Source organism: Lithobates pipiens, unplaced genomic scaffold (genome assembly GCF_037356315.1).
Source record: "Lithobates pipiens isolate NorthernLeopardFrog02 unplaced genomic scaffold, aLitPip1_a1.2 Scaffold_18, whole genome shotgun sequence".
Taxonomy (NCBI): domain Eukaryota; kingdom Metazoa; phylum Chordata; class Amphibia; order Anura; family Ranidae; genus Lithobates; species Lithobates pipiens.
In genome coordinates this window covers 524,553,771-524,580,016 of record NW_027507758.1, presented here as the reverse complement: position 1 = coordinate 524,580,016, position 26,246 = coordinate 524,553,771, and the positions used below count along the sequence as shown (strand labels likewise).

At 44.6% G+C, this 26,246-nt stretch overlaps 1 protein-coding gene across 5 annotated transcripts in view; it reads left to right on the top strand.

Moving 5' to 3' along the window:
• Window positions 1-458: 458 nt before the first annotated feature.
• Window positions 459-26,246, top strand: part of LOC143988871 (ornithine decarboxylase 1-like) — a 59,925-nt gene continuing 34,137 nt past the window's right edge. The window contains exon 1 of one of the 5 annotated variants that reach the window (XM_077488775.1): window positions 459-609. The gene's annotated coding sequence lies outside the window, so the exon portion shown is untranslated. Of the gene's footprint in view, window positions 610-9,680; window positions 9,702-25,769; window positions 25,926-26,246 lie in introns of those variants that run through there. The other 4 variants (XM_077488778.1, XM_077488776.1, XM_077488774.1 and 1 more) reach the window with 4 other exon arrangements.

The following is a 26,246-nucleotide window of genomic DNA, read 5'->3' as shown; positions in this document are numbered from 1 at the left end:
CTGTTGCAGTCCACACAGTTCTGGTCTTATCTGATATGTGACACAGCCCATCCCTAATCAGGAGTGACACCCATACTTAACAAGGGCTGCTGTCCTCTACCTCCTGTGTTAACAGTGGAGGAAGATGCCGTGGGTGACAAATCTCTGGTACTGGTCTGGAACAAAACCATTTCTGCCAGGTTCTGCAGCTGCTGAGAAGCTTAAGAAAAAGATGAGGCAAGTAGAGTAGACTTCAAGGATGATTTCTTCTTACTTGAAGTTCTAAGAGTATGAGCAACCATACTCATTCTAGCCATTGCCGCTTTCAGGTTTTTTTTCCCATTTCTGTGAGGATGGCATTGCTCCATGCTGTGACTGCCAATCAGTTGTTTTTACACCTTCCTTTTTTTCTGGTCCATGCTCCAAAGCCTTTGATGACCAGCAGGCGGAGACAGTACAACATGTTCACTATAGCCAAGGAGCTCTGATAGCCGACCAACCCTGCAGAAACCTCAGACTAGCAACGAGGGCCAGTGAAGGAAGCAGGAGACACATCCAGATCCACATGCGTCACCCTCTGACTCCAGAACCAGCAGGAGCACAGCACCCCCCAGATCCACAGCACGAGAGGTAACATTGCAGATTTTTTTTTTTTTTTTGCTCATTTATATTTTATTACCTATTAATATGTAAACTTTTTTTTTTTTGTTTTTGAGTGTTATTTTTTTTTTTTTTAACTGTCATATTTAAAGAAGCACAACATTGAAAACAAAAAAAACAACTTTATTTCATTTGTAAATAACTTTTCAATGCTTTGTACCAGAATCATAATTTTAAACAGGATAAATTACAGAATAAGGCTGGGTTAAGACTGTTGTGTGGAGCAGGGATTAGCTTCATCCCTGTTCCCTGTCCCCCATTCGTTTCAGGTCCACTTTTTTTGCCTGAATTTGGACCTGAAATGTACCAGAAGACGCACAGGACTCTACAAACCGCTCCATTGACAGCCAGTCACAGTCTTCTGACATGCAAATTGAATGCGGGGAAACCCTCATCTAATTAGCAATAGTGTGAACCCAGCCTAAAATGTATATCTTTTATCCAAAGTAATGTTATTTATTTTTAAACTAAAAAAGTGCATTTTATTTAGTTTTATTATGTTTGTTTATTTGTCTAAGGATTGCAAAATAATCGTTTTTGCATTAAAAAAAGAAAAAAAATATTTGTTTGTCCTTAAACTAATCCTCCACATATATTATTTTTTATCTTAAGTGATGATAAAGTAAACAGGTCCATAGCAAAAATATAAAAACTGTTCTGGAGGTGAACAGATAAGAGGGGAAATGGTTATAATATACAAAAAAAAAGTAGACTTCTTATTTTATTCATAGAAATAAGTTGGTCCACACTATCCCAGAAACACATTACTATTATAGGTACCTCATCCCCTAATGATTCTGCAAATATTGTATCCTAAAAATAGGAAGGAAGGGAAGCAGGGGATTTTTATACGGTACAATTTATAAAGAAACAGAGATTTCCTATAAAAGAATTCATAGCTTTAATATTTAGAAATGTATTAAAAATATTTTGTAAAGACAAAAATAGCAAATACACTCATTATACAAACATTGCATGACATAGAGTATAGGGGATCCTGAAAGTGTTAGTTGCTGAGACTGATCGTATTTCCTCCCGACATGTTTCGCATTTGTGCTTCTTCAGGGGAGTATGCAACTAGCAATAACATAAAGAAAAGGTTTAGGAGTACAGAATGTACATATATGCCGTACAATTAAATGCACATATAATACAGGACATTTTAATATGAAATTAGTCTCAATGTGCTTAGTCCAAGGAGGTACAATGCTTACCCAGGTGTATACATTCCCAGCATCGCAACACACAAGCCAATAGATGGTGGAATAGGTGGCAAGAATTGTGGGACAGGATCAAGTGCTAAAAACACCCTAGCCCAATGAGGGGCATAGATGGAGGTAGACAAGCGCTACAAAGATCAAAAACAAAATCAGAGATAAATACTAAGTTTGCAAATCCAACACAGACATTGAAAAGTGTTACATTGTAACAGAGAAGGTAAACGATATCATTCCCTCAATTATAGGAGGGGATTGGGGCTGGAAAGAATGCCTCCATATTAAGACAAAAAAATACTAATTATTAAGGGAATAAAACAATTGATTGTAATTATAATTAGGATTAAGCCTGATTGATATATGAGTTGTAAATAGTAACTGTTTGGGATATATAACTAACTAATACGCTGTGAAGGAAAGTAAGAATTGTTTTTACCTGCAGTAATAGTCAGAGATGAAAGGATTAATTCCATGTAATAATATTGATGCAGTACAAGTGCAACAAATCACAATGAAAAAATCAATCGATTCGTTATAGTGTTTTGTAAGCTACAGAGTGCAGCGCTATGCTGCCACTCTAGGCTTGCTGAACCTACAAGCAAATGAAAGGTAAGGATGAGTAAGTATATATGGGTAAGAAAAGGTATTGCAGCAGTATAGAGTTCAACTAAGAAAGTATATTTACCAAACAGGAAGAATCAGCGTAGCGACAATGTCTGTGTTGAACCTGCAGTACAGGTGAAATCACAGCGCTGCCTTTTAAATCCCCCATCCAACGAGCCGGCGTCTGACGTCACCGGCTCGATGCGGACAGCCATAGGTGGAAACAGTGAGCATGTGCAAAGCCTGTCGAATCGACATTTGAACTACCAACCCCATAATGCCTCAGTGCTGACACGAGGTCCGTTTGAATGAATGCTGATGTAAGTGGGGCTGCGCTGGCTCACCGCCCTGGAAGGGGCGGGAAGAAAAAGGCTAGCACAGGGGCAGATAAAGCGGCGATTGTCATGGCTTCTAACCCAAAGGGGATTACATGCCCATGTTCACCTCGAATCGGGAGCCGCTTGGGGAAATAACCCAGCGGCACCCTTGGGTGTCCATATGCTCCTACATACTAAGGGCCAGGGGAGAAGAAAGCAAAGGATCAAGTCCCATACCACAGAATAGTAAGGCTTAGGAATGCGGTGCAGGGAAGAAGGGAAAAAGCAAAGCTCCTCAATGTGGATGGGACTCATAGAGAGCAACAGAGATCCCTAAATGCGCAAACCATGATGTCCATCGTGGGCCAAGCAAAGCGAGACATCAAGAAACATATAGTACACATGAAACAATAATAATTAGAATTAGCATTTGTTGATATACAAAAATATTTTTAAATATGACATAGACATGGCAATAAAGAAAATAAAAAAGAATAATAAAGCATAACGAATTAGGAATGGGTTAAAGGAGGGGAAGAAACGGGAAGGGAGTGGGGAAGGATGGACAAAAAAGGGGAAGGATATCACTTCTCTATCTTGAAACCAGGCTCCACGGGGGCTCACAGCTGAGGAGGGAGGGTCCATGAAAAAGACAAACAAAAGTTAGCTATAAAAAGGATCTATAGCTTATATTTTCATTAAAACCAGGATATTTTGTAGCTTTTAGGGTAAAGATCCACTTGGCTTCAGTTTGTAAAAGAAGCTTATCCACTGAGCCACCTCGTGAGTTTAGAGGTATGTGGGCCAGGGCTGTAAATCGGATCCAGTTGGGGTCGAATGCATGATGAATGCCGATATGCCTGCTTATGGCTGTGATTATTTTTTTATTGAGAATAGGTTTGATGTGGTCTTTTATACGAATAGAGAATAGTCTTTTGGTTTTACCAACGTAAAATCCCCCACAGCGGCATTGGGCTAAGTATACAACGCCTGGAGTGGAACATGTGACGTGGAATTTTGGAACAAAAAAACTGCCATTTGGTAGTCTGATCTTTCGAGAATTGTATATATAGGGACACATGTCACATTGCCCGTATGAATAAGTACCAGGCTGTTTAGGTTTAGTTTCCCCTGAAGAGTCCTGAAAGTGGCTTCTAACTAAGCTGTCCTTGAGTGATTGAGGTCTCTTATAAGTGATTGATGGTACATCATTTATATACTGGTTGACAATAGGGTCAGCTTTTAGAAGCGGCCAAAACTTTTGAATTATAGCACGGAAAGACTGATGTTGGTTAGAGTATTTTGTTATAATACGTACTTTGTTATCCAAATTTTTCTGATTATTAGAAAAGAGAAGGGAAGTCCTGTCTTTATTTTTTACTCTATTATATGACTTTTTCAAAGATACATGACTGTATCCACGTGCTCTAAGTCTTTTATATAAGTCATTGGCTGCGAACTTGAAGTCCGAGTCAGTACTGCAATTGCGTTTGGCCCTTAAATATTGACTATAAGGGATGCTCTTAAGGAGAGGTTTTGGGTGAAAACTTGTCGCATGCAAGACCGTGTTGCCAGCAGTGGGCTTTCTATATAGGGCAGAATATAAATGTCCGGTGGCATCGATTTTAATAGTCAGGTCCAAAAATTCTATAGAATTTTGACTGTAATTTAACGTGAACTTTAGATTGAATGGATTCACTGAGAGTAAATCAAAGAAAAACAATAGATCTGATTCTGATCCTGACCAAAAAAATAAAATGTCGTCGATATACCTGTACCAGGCTGTGATGTTGTTTAGGAAAGGAACAAGGTCTTCACGCGCGAAGGTGTCTTTTTCCCACCCCCCCAGGTACAGGTTGGCATACGATGGGGCACATTTAGTCCCCATCGCAACCCCCTGTACCTGGAGGTAGTGGGATTGATTGAATTGGAACACATTATGCTTTAAAATAAAATCCAATAGCTTCATGACAAATTCGTTATAAGCAAAGAACACCAGCATCACTAACACCAACGACATCATTATTTCTCCTAGTGGTGCTCCCCTACCGGCGGACCTCCAAATCGCCCCTATTTTTTTAGGGAAAGTATCTCCCCAACCACCCAATATTTAACTCAATCTGCTTCTACTAACCCAGAATCTAGCTCAGGGACTGAATTGTCCATTGTCAATTTATCGTCTTATGCCCTTACTAGTCATGAACTTGATGTTTTGAAACTTGGACTAACCTTCTGTCCCGATTCAAGTTCGGACAAATTTTCTCTGATAAAGGATATACATTTATTCGCACGAAAATTGATATTTAGAACCCTTTTTCATAAGCCTAATCAATCCACTGTACAAACAAATACATCAAAACTCACCAATGAGGCAAATATTGCTGACCAACAAGCTCTTTCCAATTTGATGGATTTATGGGAAGAGGGCCAAGTACCCCCTGATGATGAGATGATTACCCCCCCTACTGGCTTGTCGGCACAGTCAGTTTCTTTTCCCCCTCTAGAAACGTTTAAACCTAAGTCAACAAACTTTCCACTCCTAAACACAAATCCCAATATTTGGGCTTTTACCCAACAAGTATGTCAGGCAATCGAACAGATTCATTTCCCATCGACCAAGAAACATAATTTAACGCAAAACCAATTGACGGCATTAAAACAACTCAAAACTAATCCAAATATAGTTATAAAACCTGCGGATAAAGGCGGAAACATCGTAATTATGAATACCTCACAATATCTCACTATGTGCAATAAGATTCTTCAAAATTCTGATTGGTATCGACCAATTTCTGTGTCTCTAATTTCTCATTTTGATACACAATATCGTTCGATCATCTTTAATGCATATAAATCAGGTACCATAGATAAAGGCACATGGAACTTTTTAAATATTAAAGATCCAAAAGTTGCTACTTTCTATGCCCTTCCTAAGGTGCACAAATCACTAACTGACCCTCCAGGACGCCCTATCATTTCCAGCTGTGATAGTTTGACAGAAAATGCGAGCAGTCTTGTAGATAAACACCTCACACCGCATGTCATTTCCCTTTTTTCTTATGTGAAAGATACCATCGATCTTCTAAAGATACTCGAGGGTATCAGCTTACCGGCACAGTCTTGGCTGGTCTCCATCGACGTGGAATGCTTGTATAATGCTATACCACATACCAAAGGTTTACAAATAATACGCTCCTATCTGCAAGAAAGAGGCTCAAACTTCTTTGCTTATAACGAATTTGTCATGAAGCTATTGGATTTTATTTTAAAGCATAATGTGTTCCAATTCAATCAATCCCACTACCTCCAGGTACAGGGGGTTGCGATGGGGACTAAATGTGCCCCATCGTATGCCAACCTGTACCTGGGGGGGTGGGAAAAAGACACCTTCGCGCGTGAAGACCTTGTTCCTTTCCTAAACAACATCACAGCCTGGTACAGGTATATCGACGACATTTTATTTTTTTGGTCAGGATCAGAATCAGATCTATTGTTTTTCTTTGATTTACTCTCAGTGAATCCATTCAATCTAAAGTTCACGTTAAATTACAGTCAAAATTCTATAGAATTTTTGGACCTGACTATTAAAATCGATGCCACCGGACATTTATATTCTGCCCTATATAGAAAGCCCACTGCTGGCAACACGGTCTTGCATGCGACAAGTTTTCACCCAAAACCTCTCCTTAAGAGCATCCCTTATAGTCAATATTTAAGGGCCAAACGCAATTGCAGTACTGACTCGGACTTCAAGTTCGCAGCCAATGACTTATATAAAAGACTTAGAGCACGTGGATACAGTCATGTATCTTTGAAAAAGTCATATAATAGAGTAAAAAATAAAGACAGGACTTCCCTTCTCTTTTCTAATAATCAGAAAAATTTGGATAACAAAGTACGTATTATAACAAAATACTCTAACCAACATCAGTCTTTCCGTGCTATAATTCAAAAGTTTTGGCCGCTTCTAAAAGCTGACCCTATTGTCAACCAGTATATAAATGATGTACCATCAATCACTTATAAGAGACCTCAATCACTCAAGGACAGCTTAGTTAGAAGCCACTTTCAGGACTCTTCAGGGGAAACTAAACCTAAACAGCCTGGTACTTATTCATACGGGCAATGTGACATGTGTCCCTATATATACAATTCTCGAAAGATCAGACTACCAAATGGCAGTTTTTTTGTTCCGAAATTCCACGTCACATGTTCCACTCCAGGCGTTGTATACTTAGCCCAATGCCGCTGTGGGGGATTTTACGTTGGTAAAACCAAAAGACTATTCTCTATTCGTATAAAAGACCACATCAAACCTATTCTCAATAAAAAAATAATCACAGCCATAAGCAGGCATATCGGCATTCATCATGCATTCGACCCCAACTGGATCCGATTTACAGCCCTGGCCCACATACCTCTAAACTCACGAGGTGGCTCAGTGGATAAGCTTCTTTTACAAACTGAAGCCAAGTGGATCTTTACCCTAAAAGCTACAAAATATCCTGGTTTTAATGAAAATATAAGCTATAGATCCTTTTTATAGCTAACTTTTGTTTGTCTTTTTCATGGACCCTCCCTCCTCAGCTGTGAGCCCCCGTGGAGCCTGGTTTCAAGATAGAGAAGTGATATCCTTCCCCTTTTTTGTCCATCCTTCCCCACTCCCTTCCCGTTTCTTCCCCTCCTTTACCCCATTCCTAATTCGTTATGCTTTATTATTCTTTTTTATTTTCTTTATTGCCATGTCTATGTCATATTTAAAAATATTTTTGTATATCAACAAATGCTAATTCTAATTATTATTGTTTCATGTGTACTATATGTTTCTTGATGTCTCGCTTTGCTTGGCCCACGATGGACATCATGGTTTGCGCATTTAGGGATCTCTGTTGCTCTCTATGAGTCCCATCCACATTGAGGAGCTTTGCTTTTTCCCTTCTTCCCTGCACCGCATTCCTAAGCCTTACTATTCTGTGGTATGGGACTTGATCCTTTGCTTTCTTCTCCCCTGGCCCTTAGTATGTAGGAGCATATGGACACCCAAGGGCGCCGCTGGGTTATTTCCCCAAGCGGCTCCCGATTCGAGGTGAACATGGGCATGTAATCCCCTTTGGGTTAGAAGCCATGACAATCGCCGCTTTATCTGCCCCTGTGCTAGCCTTTTTCTTCCCGCCCCTTCCAGGGCGGTGAGCCAGCGCAGCCCCACTTACATCAGCATTCATTCAAACGGACCTCGTGTCAGCACTGAGGCATTATGGGGTTGGTAGTTCAAATGTCGATTCGACAGGCTTTGCACATGCTCACTGTTTCCACCTATGGCTGTCCGCATCGAGCCGGTGACGTCAGACGCAGGCTCGTTGGATGGGGGATTTAAAAGGCAGCGCTGTGATTTCACCTGTACTGCAGGTTCAACACAGACATTGTCGCTACGCTGATTCTTCCTGTTTGGTAAATATACTTTCTTAGTTGAACTCTATACTGCTGCAATACCTTTTCTTACCCATATATACTTACTCATCCTTACCTTTCATTTGCTTGTAGGTTCAGCAAGCCTAGAGTGGCAGCATAGCGCTGCACTCTGTAGCTTACAAAACACTATAACGAATCGATTGATTTTTTCATTGTGATTTGTTGCACTTGTACTGCATCAATATTATTACATGGAATTAATCCTTTCATCTCTGACTATTACTGCAGGTAAAAACAATTCTTACTTTCCTTCACAGCGTATTAGTTACCGTAGTTATATATCCCAAACAGTTACTATTTACAACTCATATATCAATCAGGCTTAATCCTAATTATAATTACAATCAATTGTTTTATTCCCTTAATAATTAGTATTTTTTTGTCTTAATATGGAGGCATTCTTTCCAGCCCCAATCCCCTCCTATAATTGAGGGAATGATATCGTTTACCTTCTCTGTTACAATGTAACACTTTTCAATGTCTGTGTTGGATTTGCAAACTTAGTATTTATCTCTGATTTTGTTTTTGATCTTTGTAGCGCTTGTCTACCTCCATCTATGCCCCTCATTGGGCTAGGGTGTTTTTAGCACTTGATCCTGTCCCACAATTCTTGCCACCTATTCCACCATCTATTGGCTTGTGTGTTGCGATGCTGGGAATGTATACATCTGGGTAAGCATTGTACCTCCTTGGACTAAGCACATTGAGACTAATTTCATATTAAAATGTCCTGTATTATATGTGCATTTAATTGTACGGCATATATGTACATTCTGTACTCCTAAACCTTCTCTTTATGTTATTGCTAGTTGCATACTCCCCTGAAGAAGCACAAATGCGAAACATGTCGGGAGGAAATACGATCAGTCTCAGCAACTAACACTTTCAGGATCCCCTATACTCTATGTCATGCAATGTTTGTATAATGAGTGTATTTGCTATTTTTGTCTTTACAAAATATTTTTAATACATTTCTAAATATTAAAGCTATGAATTCTTTTATAGGAAATCTCTGTTTCTTTATAAATCGTACCGTATAAAAATCCCCTGCTTCCCTGCCTTCCTATTTTTAGGATACAATATTTGCATTATTTTATTCATAGTTTTCTCTATTTTTTCATTTTAAAAATGTTATCTTCATTTTAAAAGTATTTTTCATTTCGCATATTTGTGTTGTGTGTGTGTTTTTTTTTTTTTTTTTTTTATGTGCAATGCTTATGAGCTCTTAAAGCAGCAATTAACCCAAAAGCAAACATTTATTATATTTCAGCTTAACAATTCTTAAATGTGATGGCTGCATTTGTTTCCTTTTTTTTTTTTTTTAGGCTTTCTTTCTTCTATAATCTATATTCAACTGGTGATCCAGCCAACAGGTCTATTGTTTTTCAGAGCACAAACTCTCCAGCAGACTGTCTCAGTTTACTTGGATGAGACAAACCACTTAACATGGGCAGGGGTGATTAAAATTATGAACTTTTATTTATTCATGCAAAACCTTTATTCCAAAAGGAAAAAAATGTTTACTGTAACTGCTTATAAAGTGTGAGCCGGAGTTTGGCTTCCCCTCTTTCCCCAGACTTACAGTGCTGCTGTCTGTTGTGCCTAGTATTCTCATTCCTCCAGAGTTGTGTCTTATTAATACAAGAAGTCAGGGGAGTAACTAGAAATCACAGGGCCCCATAGCAAAATGTTGTATGGGCCCCCCCCCCCTCACCAGGGCCGCTGTTAGAAATCACGGGGCCCCCTACAACCTACCTGACAGGGCCCCCGGGAAATCAAATCGCTAAAATGCCATGATCACAATGGTATGCTTTGCAGCCATTGCAGAAATAAGAGCCTTGCTACTGCTGCCTCATGGCACCTGTTGTTTTTATTTTACATTTTTACATTGTGAGACCGCATTGCAGCTGTAAGCCAAGTATTTGGCTTGAAGATGCAGAGCAGCCCCATTGAACTCAATGGGAAGTTTGACAGGTGGTGCTGCCTGTCAAATTCTGCAGCCTGCAGTACAAATGCCTCAGCTCTGAAGTAAAGCGTTGCAGCCATGGCATGTATACAGCCCGGTATGACAGCTGGCTTTTGTCGAAGGGGCTTGATCAAAAAAGGGATGCTGAGCATCTCCCTGACCGGAGTGTTCTGCTGGGGCGTCCCCTTGTCAGAACACAATAGAATAGCAGGGGAGATCACTGTACTAACATTAAATTGTTAGTACAGAGGCTCTGACCTGAGGTGTCAGGGTTTTTTTTCGTTCAGCCTGTGGGGTTTAGCAAAAGTAAACTAGCAGTGTATATGAGACATTAGGCCACATTCACGTTGGAGGTTACCTGAATGTGTGACAAGTGCACAAGTAATGGGCAATTTGCAGTGCATTTTGGAAATGCGCTGCACATGCGCATAGAACTTGTGGTGCACAATAATTGTTAATGTCACCCCAAATGCAATGAGAAGACATGCGTTTTGTCATGTGGCAACACTGCATGCCTTAAAAGTTTCTTAAGCCTCTATGTGTTTGTCACATATATGGCAGCCCATTCAAGTGAATGGGTTACCCTATGTGTGAAAAACAAGAAAAAAAAAAAAGAAAATGTGAGCAGGAATGTTTGTTACTGCTATATGAAGTATAAAGGGACCTTAGGGATGGTATATAGAAATGGTTGGGCAGAGATGCCTGGCAGCTGGAGAGAGAGATGTGCCCACTGGGTTCTTGCTCAGCACTGCATTGACAGCTATCTGCAGTTCTAGGCTGGCTTCATATTCACCCTCTCTCCAAAATCCTAAAGTTTTGTGACTTTGTTCCAGCAGCAACCCCCCCCCTCACCCCCTCCAGCAGAAGCACTACTCCATCCAAACCCTGGAGTTCAGTGAGCACAGAGCAGTGAGAGCAGATCTGGAGGGGGGTGAGAGGTCAGCACTCAGGGAGGAGGTGAAGCAATTGTCCTGCTCATGCTGACCAGAGATAACATTGACGAGGGGGAGTTTCAGTACCCGGCAGAGACACAGGCAGACTGAGACTGCAGCTGTCTTCTGCTCCAGATCGGGACACTTTACCAATTGCCAGTAGGAAGAACTGAGCTGCCAGAGGGAGAAAGCTGCCAGCGCTGCTAGGAGATCTACAAATGTCAGAAGGCAGTTCGGCTAGCTCTCCTGCTCTGCAGGTTCCCGGGCCCCTCTTCTGAAGTGGCAGAGCTCGGGCCCCCTACAGGAAGGCTGGCTGTACTGCCCTATCAGCGGCCCTGCCCCTCACCCAGGGGCGGATCCAGAGTCTAGTCTCGGGAGGGGCACTGATAGAAAATACTTTTTGGGGGGGGCAATTTATTGGGGCAATGGCTGATATTGGCGCTTCAATTATCACGGCACCATTTGTGTTATGGTGTCAGGATGATTGAAACACATTATTTCTATTATTACATTGTTATAGAAAATTAAATAGTTCAACTCACCATAATGCAGAATCAGTGGGAGCCCCGAGTGTGTCACCTGCCACCAGGTGCAGATTGTCACTTGTCACAAGTTGCAGATTGTCCACCTGTCATCCATTGTGGATTGTCCACTTGCCACGTCACCTGCCACTAATTTCAGATTGTCCACTTGCCACACGTTGCAAATTGTCCACTTTCCACGTCACCCGACACCCATTGTGGATTGTCCACTTGCCACATCACCTGCCACACATTGCGGATTGTCCACTTGCCACGTCACCTGCCACGCATTGCGGATTGTCCACTTGCCACGTCACCTGCCACCCATTGCTGATTGTCCACTTGCCACGTCACCTGCCACCCATTGCTGATTGTCCACTTGCCACGTCACCTGCCACCCATTGCGGATTGTCCATTTGCCACGGCGCCTGCCACCCATTGCGGATTGTCCATTTGCCACGTCACCATCCATCCATTGCGGATTGTCCACTTGCCACGTCACCTGCCACCCATTGCGGATTGTCTATTTGCCACGTCACCTGCCACCCATTGCAGATTGTCCATTTGCCACGTCACCTGCCACAAGTTTCAGATTGTCCACTTGCCACGTCACCTGCTTCACATTGCGGATTGTCCACTTGCCACGTCACCTGCCACACATTGCAGATTGTCACTTTCCTGCTAAGGTGGGGAATGGGATTGTCACGTCTGTTTGCCAGTCTGAGTCAGGCAGCAGAGAGATGATGTAATATCTCTGCTGCCTGCACAGTGAGTGAGGGCGGAGCTGGTAATTTGCAGGGCTGGCTCCGGGCATGAGAGATGATGTAATCTCTCTGCCCCGCCACCTGCTGATTGGCCACTCACCGAGCCTCCCCGCTGGTGGTAGTTCCACCACTGGGTTTTGGGTTTAACACCACTATATAACTAATTTCCCAGTGCCTTTATCGGCTAGCCAAAAAAAGTCCAATGTGTCCCAATGACAAATGGTTTTGTTCATACACACCTTGCTAAAAGCTAGTTATAAATTGGCTTGCTTGTCATTTTTGTTTAGCTTGCTGGAATGGGGACACATTGGATGCTTTTAGCTGCCAATGTATTTTGCTGGGCCACTAGTGTGTCCTTGCACCTTGAGGCTGGGTTCACACATGTGCGGTGCGAATTCCAGCTCCATTTTCTTTGCGAAGAGAAAAAGCAGCTGTTCAGCGGTGCCTCTCCGTTGTATCTGCGGATCATCTGAACAGGGAGAGGGGGGTGTAGTGAGGAGGGAGGGGGAGAGAATGCCTGTTCACAACGGGAACACATCTGCAAATCAGTTGCTTTCCTATAGAAGATTGTGCCTGCAATTCGCACCGCACTGCCTAGAAAACGCACACTTTTTTGGGCAATGTGGAGTGCAAATGCAACGCACATATGTCAACCAAACTGACTGAAACTAATAGATTTGAAAATGTTCTGACATTTTAAAATATGTTCCTTTGATTGAGGCTGGTTCACATATGTGCGTTGCATTCGCACTCCGCATTGCCCAAAAAACGTAATTAAATTAGTAAAGATATGAGTGAAACAAAAAGGTGCATAGCCTTACATATTTATCCTTGGTAATTAATGCTAAAGGTAATAAATATACTCACAAGCCTGACACTATCACTGTTGGTCAGCAGCAGGGGGTGAGAGTACTCTAGTATGATTCAAAACATGCAGGCATAGCAGTAGGTTGCAGATAGCTATGTGCAGCTAATGAGCCGAAAAGTGGCATAACAAAGTACTATAGAGTAATGTCCGGAGATGCTATAGCTGCAGGATCTCAGCTGTCTGGTTCAATGAATAACCAGAACAGTAAACAAGTGGCCAGTGTACAAAAAGATAATGTCTAGTAAAAAAGAAAAGAAATAAACCGTAATCAGCAACAGCGCAAACATGCCTGAGTATAACAGTATGAAGTTGGGGGTGTAACAGCAAATGGTATACTAACCTGAAACTGGAGTGCATCTTGGAGACAATCCTTGGTGGCGTGCAACCCACGGCGTGCTGACTACCATGAGTGCGGGCCTCCACAGCTGAGGCCATTTGAGACGGACTGGTGCACCGATTGGCTGCCCCCAGTCCAGGTAGAGAGATCCCAAATGAGGCGGTGTGGGGCGGGACCCCGCCCACGAATGGGCGGGAACGCGTCCCATGTTGTGAAGTCACCAACACGCGGGACTCCCGGCTGCCTGTGCTCCAGAGTGGAGCGCAAAAAGGTAGAGCGCAGGAAGTCTCCCGCTCTAGACGGGCAAAGAAGCCACAGGCACCCCATGAGTATCATGGGGGCGTGTGGGTCTCCCACGCGCGCCGGGCAGCACATACACAAAGTCTGGACAGCCTGATGAAACATAAAACAAAAATTGGGGATAAAAATGTATAAAGGGGAAAAAATTACATATAAACACCTGGTGGTGAGCAAGGGGAAGTGCAGGCTTGGATACTGGAGCGGTACAACTCTGAAAATGACAGGCAGACATTAAAGGTTATAGTGGTACAGCAAAGTGCAGAAGTCAAAACAAAAATTACATATAGTCATAACATTTGTGTAATGAGCACTGGGTAACATTTAGATCATAATGATGCAAGAACAAAATATACTGTAGTATACCTAATGAAGCACAAGACTGTAAATAGTGTCAAAAAAGATATGAATGTTATGAATCAAGTTCACAGACCCCGGATTGGAAACCATCAAGGAAAGGCTTGAAATTAAATGACACAAGACAGTTTACTAACCTCTCGGATGAGGGTGGAGATGTCCATCCAGTAGATACCCATGGAAGCATATTCCCACCAAACATGAAAGATATGACCATCCATGTCACAGTTACTCCAGCACTTTCTGGACTGAGTAGGGAAAATGCGAGCCAATTTCACGTTGGGTGTAGTACCATTTGTACATAATTTTCATTACAGTCTCCCAGTGGGAGATGTTTTTGGAGAAGGCAGTGGGTAAACGAATAGCCCGGTACCAGAGTGATGGGGGAATTTGAATTTGTAGTTTGGACTCCCAGTAAGTTATCGCTGGGAGGGTTTTCTTCTTGAGACAGTTTCGTTTGGAGTCCGTAGAGGTAAGAGATGCCGCGGATTTTGTTAGTGGGTGAACTGAAAAACTGTATAATGTCTTTGGTCCAGGTACTATTGGAGGTTGAGATGGAGGCGAGGATATGGCGTATTCTCAAGTAGATATAGAAATCCTTGTTAGGGATGAGAGTTCTTGAAAAGAGAGAAGTTGGTTGTGTTGGAAGAGGTCTCCAAGAATTCGGATGCCCTGTGAGGACCATCTTTGTATCAGTAAGTCTGGGGAGAGAAAAGAAATAGATGCAAATGGGAGTTGATAAAGAGCTTGGAGGTGTATTCCACCTGAGGTTTGCAGAATCGATTTCCAGGTGTTTAGAGCTGCATTAACCGTTGGTAAAAAGGAACGTGTGGGGTGGAGTCCCATCCATACGGCCGCTAAGAGATGCGAGGGGGGGTGTGTGTCAAATTTGCGGCTTCAATTAGAGTCCAGGGTTGTAGTGAGGACATATCCTATAGCCTTCTGGTTTGATCCAGTATGGTGGCTTTATAGTATGATCTAAGGTTGGGGACTCCCAGACCAGCATATCACGTAGGTGTGTTGAGCAAGGAGGCCTTAATACGTGGTTTGCGAGCTGCCCATATGAAATTGTTGATGATTCCTTGGAGTCCAGCAATGTCTGAGTGCAGCATTGGTATTGGTAGAGTCCTGAAAAGGTATAGGACGTGCGGTAAGAGGAACATCTTGGTCAGGGCTATTCGGCCGGACCAGGAGGCTTTCACAGACAGGAGTGAATTGGCAATACCCTGTAGCTTCTAGTTAAGCCTAGAGATGTTAGTGCGTAAAAGTGGAGTAGCGGGGGAAGTCAACTGAATACCCAAGTAGGTCATAGATGAGCTGGGGGCCCAGGAAAAAGGGGACACTGAGGAAATGTTTGTTCTGAGTTGTGGGGATAAGGATATCCCTAACATAGCGGATTTGAAGTGATTTAATTTATATAAAGAAATCTGGCCGAATTGTTGTAAAAGGTCACAGAGCGGGGGCAGGGATCGTAGAGGGTCGGTGAGCCATATGATGATGTCGGCGTCTAGGCCGATCTTATGGGAGCTTTGGTCAACCCCAAGACCAGCTATGTCTGGGTGTGTTCTAATTGCTTGTGCCAGTGGTTCAATCACTAACGCAAAAATTAACGGTCACAGCGGACAGCCCTGCCAGGTCCCGTTAGTGATGGAAAAAGGGGAGGATAACAATCCCCAGGTGAGGACTCTTGCGCTTGGGGCAGAATAGAGGCCTAGGATGGCTTGTCGGAATGGGCCGTGTATACCAAATTTTTGTAGGACTAGGTCTAAATATAGCCAATTAACCCTATTGAATGCCTTCTCTGCATCCAACGAGATCAGCAGAGAAGGCACTCGACGGCGCTCTGACCAGTAGATCATGTCGATAAGTCTGCGGGTACCATCCGGGGCTTGTCTGGAGGGAGTGAAACTCACTTGATCTGGGTGAACTAGGTTGAGAATATATGAGGCCAAACAGGTGGCTAGCAATTTTGCATAAAGCTTAGTGTCTGTGTTAAGTAGTGAAATGAGATGATAACTGGCCGGGTCGTGGGAAGGTTTTCCAGGTTTGTGTATGGTAGTTATCACTGCCTCAAGGGATTCTGGTGGGATCTCTCCAGTGTTTAAGAATCTATTGAAGGAGTTGCATAAGTGGGGTATGATTTGGTCTGTGTATGTTTTGTAATATTAATTTATGTAACCATCCGGTCCTGGGGCTTTATGAAGGGGGAGCTCTTTTATGGCTTTGAGGATCTCTTGGTGAGAGAATGGCTGGGCTATGGCATCAAGTTGTGAGGGGGATAACGAGGGGAGCTGAAGAGGGTTAAGGAAATCTCGTATTAGTTGTGTGGTGGGGTGCGGTTCCGACATCAATAGGGAGAAGTTGTTTAATTTTGAATAGAGGGTGCCAAATTAATTTGCAATGTCCTTTTGGGTTTGACAGTTTGTGGCCTTTCTGGGTTAATAGAAATTGGATTCTATACTGTGCTGCTTTCCTTTTGTATTGCTGGGCTAGGTGTTTCCCAGCTTTATTGCCCTGAGAGTCCTAAGTAAGGCGAAGGCGCTTGAGGTAAAAAGCATGACCTTTTTGGAGGAAAGAGCTAAGGTCATTCCTTAGGATACTGAGTTGTTTTGCATTAGCCAGAGTGGGGTTTTGTTTATGGATTCAATCGCCTGGATACGTTGTAGAAAGGAGTTTATCGTGAGCATTTTCTTTTTCTTTTCCTGGACATCCAGCTGTAGGAAAATTCCCAGAATGACCGACTTGTGCGCATTCCAGAGTGTAGTTGGATTGGAGACAGAGCCAGTATTGGTGGCAAAACAGAAGATATCTCGGATCGGATCTGTTCCCGGGTCTCCGTCGCTCCGTCCGTAGTGCAGCATTCAAACGCCATGGTTATGGATACTGGGGCGTGATCCGACCATGTAATAAGGCCAATGGTTGCTAAAGTAATTTTTTGGAGTAGAGACTTGGAAACCAAGAACAAATCGATCCGAGAATATGATCTTTGGGTATGCGAGTAAAAGGAGCAGTCTCTCTCGGTACTGTGCAGACACCTCCATGGGTCATGGAGGTCTTCCAGGGAAATTATTGAGGATAGAGCTGTGGACAGCCTGCGTTTTGGGTTGGAGGAGTCCATCTGGGTATTTAGGATCTCATTAAAATCACTGCATATTATTATTTTGTCCTTGGGGTAGTGTTGGATCTTATGCATCCTTTTATAGAAGGATTTTTGACGGACATTGAGGGCATAAATATTTACTATGATAAGGGATTGGTTGTTGAATGTGGCCGACAGAATTAGGTATCTACCTGCGGGGTCATAGTCTACGTGGTTGAGGGTAAAAGATACTGAAGAGCGAACTGCTATCATTACTCCCCTTGTTTTTTTTTGTCGACATGTGCATGAAAACAGTGGGGGAATAGTCTGAGTGCATTGTGGGGGATTGCGCTCTGGAAAGTGTGTTTCCTGGGCGCATAATATGTCCACTTTTTGAGTTAACTTTAAGCGACATACCGTCAAGTGAGGGGAGTCAAATATTTGGTAGCTGCACAGTATCGGGGGGGCGGCTCGAACAGAACGGGCCCAATCTGAACACACAATAACAGGACAGTGCAGATACTAGAGCAGACTAATAACGTAAACTATATATCAACACGCAGATAACACGTTTTGAAACGTAGGAATTTAAACCAATAGATGTGCTTAGCACATCAAAAGTTGTGGCGCGTGGAAGGGAAAACATAGGTGCTTCCACTCCTCCACATAACCATTACATTTGAAAAACATGACAGTGTGTAACCAGCATCAAACATTTATTGTTCCTGGGAGAGTCCATGCTACATGGTACAGGAGGGCGACTTGTGGTTAAGTCAGAGCGTGCGAATCCCAAGTGTTAGAGAATTTGGAGGATGGCCTCACGTTAGGGGTGGGAGGTGGTACTTGGGTGATTAAGCCCCAATTGAGGAGTTGTTTGAGACCTTCCTTAGGTGACATGATAGCCACTTGTTTGTTGCGGTGGGTCACGAGGAGCTTTACGGGGTGACCCCATTTATAGACAATTTTGCGTTCAGTCAGTATAGAAGTAACCGGGGCAAAAGCTCTGCGAGCCTGGGAGGTTGCAGCTGATATATCATTATAGAGCGTCGCTCTATTAAAGGGATCTGGTAGCAAACGCAAGGATCTTGCTGTGCGCATAATTTCTTCCTGAACATGGAAAAAGTGTACACTTGCCAAAATGTCTCTGGGGACGGAGGCTGGGAGATGTTGCGGTTTGTGGATTCTATGCACATGGTCAATGAGCATGTCCTGTGTTAGTGATGGCACAAGTTTGCAGAACAATTGGCGCAGATACGGTATTATTTCCGTGGTTGCTAGGGATTCAGAGACCCCTCTCACTTTGATGTTTTTCCGTCTCGAGCGATCCTCGAGATCTGCGATTTTTAAGCGAAGCTGGGTAACCATAGCAGCCTGTTCATCTTGTATATCTACCATGGTGTTGTGTGCCTTAGTGGCTTCAGATAGGTGTTGCTCAATATGGTCTGTACGTTGCTCTAAGGAGTTAACCTTCTCCTGTATTTGGTTCACTGAGATTTTGAGCTCTCTATGCAATTCCACCTGTAGGGACATCAGCATGGCCTTGAGGGAATGCTCAGAGGCTGGGTTGTCTGTGGTAGGGTAAGCAGCTTTGGTTGTGAGGCCGTTTGAGCTCTGGTGGGACTACGGGTCCCAGCGCCATGTTGCTTCTTAGTGGGAGGCTGCTTATCTGGGGACTGTGCTGGGAACTCTGCTAGCCTCTTACCTCTGTCTCCTGGGGAGATGGACTGCTCATTCGTTTGGTCCATGCTGTCTTCCAGCTCATGGTGTGGAGAGGGGGCCACCGCATGGCTGTTTAGCGGCTGTTCTGGTTTCCCAGGTCCCGGCCAGCGCCATTTTGCGAGTCCTGCTGTGCAGGCTTCATATAGAAGTCCAGGAGTCTGCGGGGTCCCTTGAGCTTTGATTTCTTTCTGGACATAGTGCGGAGGACGTCCTGTGGACGACCGTCCGTTCAGCAGGGTGCCTGATGAGCGGATGGCGGCTGGCTGTGCTCGGCTGCAGTGTGGAGGAGCGGAGCGGTGGAATCAAGTGGCCATTTCCATCAGCGGCCAGGCCCCCCCCCCCCCCTTATACATTTTTATCCCCAATTTTTGTATTATGTTTCATCAGGCTGTCCGGACTTTGTCTATGTGCTGCCCGGCGCGCGGGAGACCAACACGCCCCCATGATACTCATGGGGTGCCTGGGGCTTCTTTGACCGTCTAGTGTGGGAGACTCCCAGTCCAACTAGAGAGATCCTTGACAAGGTGGCGTGGGGCCCCACCCAGAAATGGGTGTGAATGCGTCCCGCGTCGTGACGTCACCGACGTGCGTGACACCTGGCTGCCTGCGCTCTTCCTGTTTGCGTTCCACTCTGGAGCGCAGGCAGCCAGGTGTCACGCACGTCGGTGACGTCACGACGCGGGACGCATTCACACCCATTTCTGGGTGGGGCCCCACGCCACCTTGTCAAGGATCTCTCTAGTTGGACTGGGGGCAGCCAATCGGCGCCTGTCCACAGCTGATTGCAATAACCCTTCTGGGTTATTTAAAGGCCTGCACTCATGGCGGTCAGCACGCCGTGGGTTGCACGCCACCAAGGATTAAACTAAAGATATGTTGGTATTGCACTGCCCCTATATTAAATAACCCTCCGAGGGTGATAAGTATAATGCCTAGTTACATAAATCAATAGTGTAATATAAAAAAAAAAAATATATATATATATATATATATATATATATATATATTATATATATATATATGTCTACTGAATAATATCAAAAAGTGCAAAGTGCTACATTAAATAAAATAAAATAAACACACCACAGAGGAGATAGAATCCAAATAGATGAAAATCAAGTGAACTTGATTTTCATCTATTTGGATTCTATCACCTCTGTGGTGTGTTTTATTTTATTTAATGTAGCACTTTTTGATATTATTCAGTAGTAGGGATGAGCCGAACACCCCCCCCCCCCCGGTTCGGTTCGCACCAGAACTTTTGAACGGACCCCATATTCGTACGAACGTTAGAACCCCATTGAAGTCTATGGGACTCGAACGTTCGAAATTAAAAGTGCTAATTTTAACGGCTAATATGCAAGATACTGTCCTAAAAAGGGTTTGGGGACCTGGCTCCTGCCCCAGGGGACATGGGTCAATGCAAAAAAAAGTTTTAAAAACGTCCGTTTTGGCGGGAGCACTGATTTTAATGACGATTAAAGTGGAAAAAAAAAGTGAAAAATTCCTTTAAATATGGTGGCTGGGGGGTGTCTGTAGTATGCCTGTGAAGTGCCACATGTTTCCCGTGTTTAGAACAGTCCCTGCACAAAATGACATTTAACGGAAATAACGTCATTTAAAGCTGCTTGCGGTTTTAATGTTATATCTGGTTCCTGCAATATGGTTGAAAATCATTGAGAAAAATGGCATGGGTAGCCCTCCCTGCCCATTACCAGCCCCTTTGGGTCTTGTACGCATATTAAGGGGAACCCCGTGCCCATATTAAAAAAAGGAAATGCGTGTGGCCCCCAGGCCCTATATACTCAGAACAGCAGTATACAGGCGGTGCAAACAAGACAGGGACTGTGTAGGTTTGTTGTGTTAAGTTGAATCTGTTTGTAATTTTCCACTGGTACATTTTTAAAGTGTAGCTCCAGTCCAAAAAAACATTTTTAAGCTTTTTGGAAAACCTAGGGAAGGGTTATCACCCCTGTATAATTTTTTTTGTCGTCCATCTTTTTTTCATCTCACTTGCTGTTGTCTCCTTCCGTTTGCAAGTAGGAGATGTTTGTAAGTTGGATGTTTGAAAGTAGGGGCCTGCCCTATATGCTCTGCAGAAATGGCAGAACAAGGTGTTGGTTTTGCCACAACATTGTAAGCCCTCAAAGTGACTCTTGGTGGGCGCTGGAGCGCCCTGCTGTGAACGATTATATCAAGAATTGTAATTACATGCCATTGTTGAACAGTGGTAGAAAAATTGACCTTTGGTGGTTGTGGTGCTGGTGCCACAACACTATAAGTCCTCACCGTTACTCTGGGTGGGCACAGGAAGGGGCCCTCCTGTGAAATATTATATCAAGAATTGTAATTACATGTCCCTGTTAAACAGGGGCAGAAAAATTGGGCCTTTGGTGCTGATGCCATGACACTGCAACCTCTCCCATATACTCTAGTTTTATTGCAGGAATAAGCCCTGCTGCAAAGCATTGCATCAAAAATTGTAATTAAACGCTCCTGTTAAACAGGGGCAGAAAAATTGGGCTGATGGCATCACCCAGAAACAGAAATGTTCTTCCAACATATCATCGGAGGAGGAAGAGGATAGACAATCAACATAACAGGACAGTCACTCAGCATCAGCATAGGCAGTCTTGAAGGGATGTGATATTTCAAAAAAAATTATTCGGTTACATCAGCTTCAGGTGCTTGGTAGCTGTGGGTGATCCAAGACTGATTCATCTTGATGAAGGTCAGTCGATCAACTGATTCGGTAGACAGCCGCACCCTGTGATCGGTAACAAAGCCACCAGCAGCACTGAAGGTGCGTTCCGAAAGAACGCTGGATGCAGGACAGGCCAGTAGCTCAATTGCATACTTTGCAAGCTCTGGCCAGTGATCCATCCTCAAGACCCAGTAAGCCAGAGGATTTTCAGTGGGAAAGGTGTCCAAGTCTGGCCTTGCCCCTAGGTATTCCTGCACCATGTAAATCAGACGCTGGCGATGGTTGCTGGAACCGATCATACCTTGGGGCTGCGGATTAAAAAATTGTCTGAAAGCATCAGTCAGACGGCCACCTTCTCCACCGCTCCCTCTGACCGATGCCTCAGCAACACGTTGTCCAGGACCAGGAGTTTGTAACCTCCCAGTCTCTGGGAACGCGTTGCACAGACCTTTCTGCAAGGCCTCCCGGAGATGTCTCATCCTCTGCTCCCTCTGCGATGGCAAGATAAGGTCGGCAACCTTACCCTTGTACCGTGGATCAAGGAGAGTGGCCAGCCAGTAATGGTCCCTCTCCTTGATCCGAAGAATACAAGGATCCTTCCGCAGGCTTTGCAGGATCAGGGAGGCCATGCAGCGTAGGTTAGCTGAGGCATTCAGTCCTCTGGGTCACTAAGGACAACATGATCCGCAGCTACCTCCTCCCAGCCACGTACAAGTCCACGTGTTTCTTGGGACTGTAAATCATCCCTACAAGACTGCTGCTGCTGATGCTGAGTGCCAGCCTCCACCTCCATGCTGACACAATCATCCTCCTCCTCTTCCTCCTCCTCATCCTCTTCCTGTGTGATGGGTGGCACAGCAGGAACACTGTCTGGATAAAGGGGGCCTTGAGAGGCAAGGAAGTCCTCCTCTTCCTGCCTCTGTTCAGCCTCAAGTGCCCTGTCCATTATTCCACGCAGCGTATGCTCCAAGAGGTGGACAAGAAGTGCAGTGTCACTGATGCATGCACTGTCACTGCTCACCATCCTTGTGGCCTCCTCAAACGGTGACAGGACAGTGCATGCATCCCTGATCATGCCCCACTGGCGTGGTGAGAAAAATCCGAGCTCCCCTGACCCTGTCCTGGTGCCGTAGTTGCACAGGTACTCATTGATGGCCCTCTGCTGTGTGTGCAGCCGCTGCAGCATGGCCAACGTTGAGTTCCACCTGGTGGGCATGTCACATATAAGGCGGTTCTTGGGCAGGTTCAACTCCTTTTGGAGCTCAGCCAGCCGAGCACAGGCATTAAATGATCGGCGGAAATGCACACAGACTTTCCTGGCCTGCTTCAGGACATCCTGTAAGCCTGGGTACCTGCCCAAGAACCGCTGCGCCACCAGGTTAAGGACGTGAGCTACACAGGGCACATGGGTCAGTTGTCCCTGTCGGAGGGCGGAGAGGAGGTTGGTGCCATTGTCGCAAACCACCATTCCTGGCTTAAGCTGGCGTGGCGTCAACCACCTCTCGGCCTGCCCCTGCAGAGCTGACAAAACATCCGCCCCAGTGTGGCTCCTGTCCCCCAAACAAACCAGCGCAAGCACGGCATGGCATTGTTTTGCCTGCGTACTTGCGTAGCCCCTGGAACGCCTACGGAGCACCGCTGGTTCTGAGGACAGAGCACTGGAAGAGGCCATGGAGGAAGAAGAGAAGGGGGTGGAGGAGAGAGGTGTGTCACAACCAATAGTAGCATTTTGGAGGCATGGTGGCGGAACAACCTCCAACACTACTGCACCTTGTCCTGCATCCTTCCCAGCTGCCAGAAGAGTGACCCAATGGGCCGTGAAAGACGGGTAACGTCCCTGTCCATGCCTGCTGGACCATGAGTCAGCGGTAATATGCACCTTACGGCTGACCGCCCTGTCCAGCCAGGCAAGGACATTCCCTTCCACATGCCGGTAGAGAGCCGGAATCGCCTTCCGTGAGAAAAAGTGCCGTTTGGGGACCTGCCACTGAGGAACTGCACATTGTACAAACTCACGGAAGGGGGCCGAGTCTACCAACTGAAAAGGCAGCAGTTGAAGTGCTAGCAATTTAGCCAAGCTAGCATTCAACCGCTGGGCATGTGGATGGCTGGGAGTGAACTTCTTTCGCCGGTCCAGCAGCTGGGGCAGGGACATTTGCCTGCTATAATCGGACGTGGGTGTACTGCTAGCAGAGTGCATTTGGCTGTGACACACCTAATTCTACACCTTCATTCCTCTCAGAGCAGGTTTCAGAGAGGACTGAAGGTCTAGTGGGGTTGGAGATGCCAGCTGATGAGGAGCAAGGAGAGGTCCGCTTTGTTCTTTGGTGTGGGTCTTTGAGGTACGCTTGCCAACGAGCTGCATGGCAGGTCAACATATGTCTGGTCAAGCATGTGGTGCCCAAGCGGCTGATGTCTTGGCCATGCGAGATACGCTTGAGACATATGTTGCAAATAGCAGCAGTGCGATCTGATGCACTCGTCTCAAAAAAGGCCCACACCAAAGAACTTTTAGCATAACGTGCAGAGGCAGCGCCCTGCACAGGCGGAGCTCTGCGGTGTGATTCAGTCAGTGTGCTGCCCCTAAGCTGGCCCCCGGAGGGCATCCTGCCTCGTTGGACATGTGCCTCCTCCTCCTCCTCCTCCCTCCTACCAGGCACCCACGTGGAGTCAGTGCCCTCATCATCCCCTCCCTCTTCATCATACTGCGGTCAGGGCACGCAGACAACAACCACTACACAACAGCAAGATCGAAAATCGTCCGAAAACGATCGGTGTGTACTGTGTTGAAGGTACACAGAACACCCACTAACTCCTGCAGATGCCTTTATTATTGAACACCAGAGATAAAGGGGTATATACAGATGTATACTGTGCTGTGCTGGAGGCACACACAACTTCCAATAACTCCTGCCGATGGCAAGTGGGCTCAAATAGAGAAGAGCTATGTAGGTGGATATAGTGGTATGTACTGGGTACAGAGCACGCAGACAGCACGCACAAGCTCCTAACACTACTGACTGCAAGCTCTATTATAAAAGATAGATCACTAGCTATATAGGTGAGGTGAATATAGCGGTGTATACTGCGGTCAGGGCACGCAGACAACAACCACTACACAACAGCAAGATCGAAAATCGGCCAAAAACGATCGGTGTGTACTGTGTTGAAGGTACACAGAACACCCACTGCTTCAGACGCCAACACACTACACAAGGCCGAAGCGCTGGCGGCCTTATATAGTGTGGGGCATGCACTACACAGCCTGAGCTATGATTGGCCACAGGCATCCTGCCTGTGGCCAATCATGGCTCTCCTCGCTGCTGGCGTTGCGATTGACCAAGCATGTGGGTTCACAGTGCATGCTTGGCCAATCATGAGCCAGCAATGCACTGCGCCATCGCAGTGCATTGTGGGCCGTGAGCGCCACACGAATTTGGCGCGAACGGACCAAAATGTTCGGACTTCGCCGAACGGACGAACAGCCGATGTTCGAGTCGAACGTATGTTCGACTCGAACACGAAGCTCATCCCTATTCAGTAGACATTTTATATATATATATTACACTATTGATTTATGTAACTAGGCATTATACTTATCACCCTCGGAGGGTTATTTAATATAGGGGCAGCGCAATACCAACATATCTTTAGTTTCATATTAAGTGGATACGGTGTGATCCATTCTGGTAGTAGCAGCAGCCCCTGACATTTGATAGATCACCAGTGGTAGCGCAGGAATAAAACACTATCACGCCACCAAGGATTGTCTCCAAGACTCACTCCAGTTTCAGGTTAGCATACCATTTGCTGTTATACCCCCAGCTTCATACTCTTATACTCAGGCATGTTTGTGCTGTTGCTGATTAAGGTGTATTTCTTTTCTTTTTTTACTAGACATTATCTTTTTGGACACTGGCCGCTTGTTTACTGTTCTGGTTATTCATTGAACCAGACAGCTGAGATCCTGCAGCTATAGCATTTCCTGACATTACTCTATAGTACTTTGTTCCGACACTTTTTGGCTCATTAGCTGCACATAGCTATCTGCAACCTACTGCTATACCTGCATGTTTTGAATCATACTAGAGTACTCTCACCACCTGCTGCTGACCATCGGTGATAGTGTCAGGCTTGTGAGTATATTTATTCCCTTTAGCATTAATTACCAAGGATAAATATGTAGAGCTATGCACCTTTTTGTTTCGCTCATATCTGTACGAATTTAATTACGCTTATATTTTAGACTATTTGTATATGGGATGTTTGTTATGCCTAAGAAAAAGGACTGATAGTCTGAAACATGTCGGCATCATTCTCCATACTACATATGTTTCTTTCTTTTTTTTAATTCTTTATTTCTTTGCATGAATACATAACATAGGTTATTAGTAATATTTACATTTAATTACATATAAAAAAAACACTTTCTAACCACAGCATATTCTATTGGACAG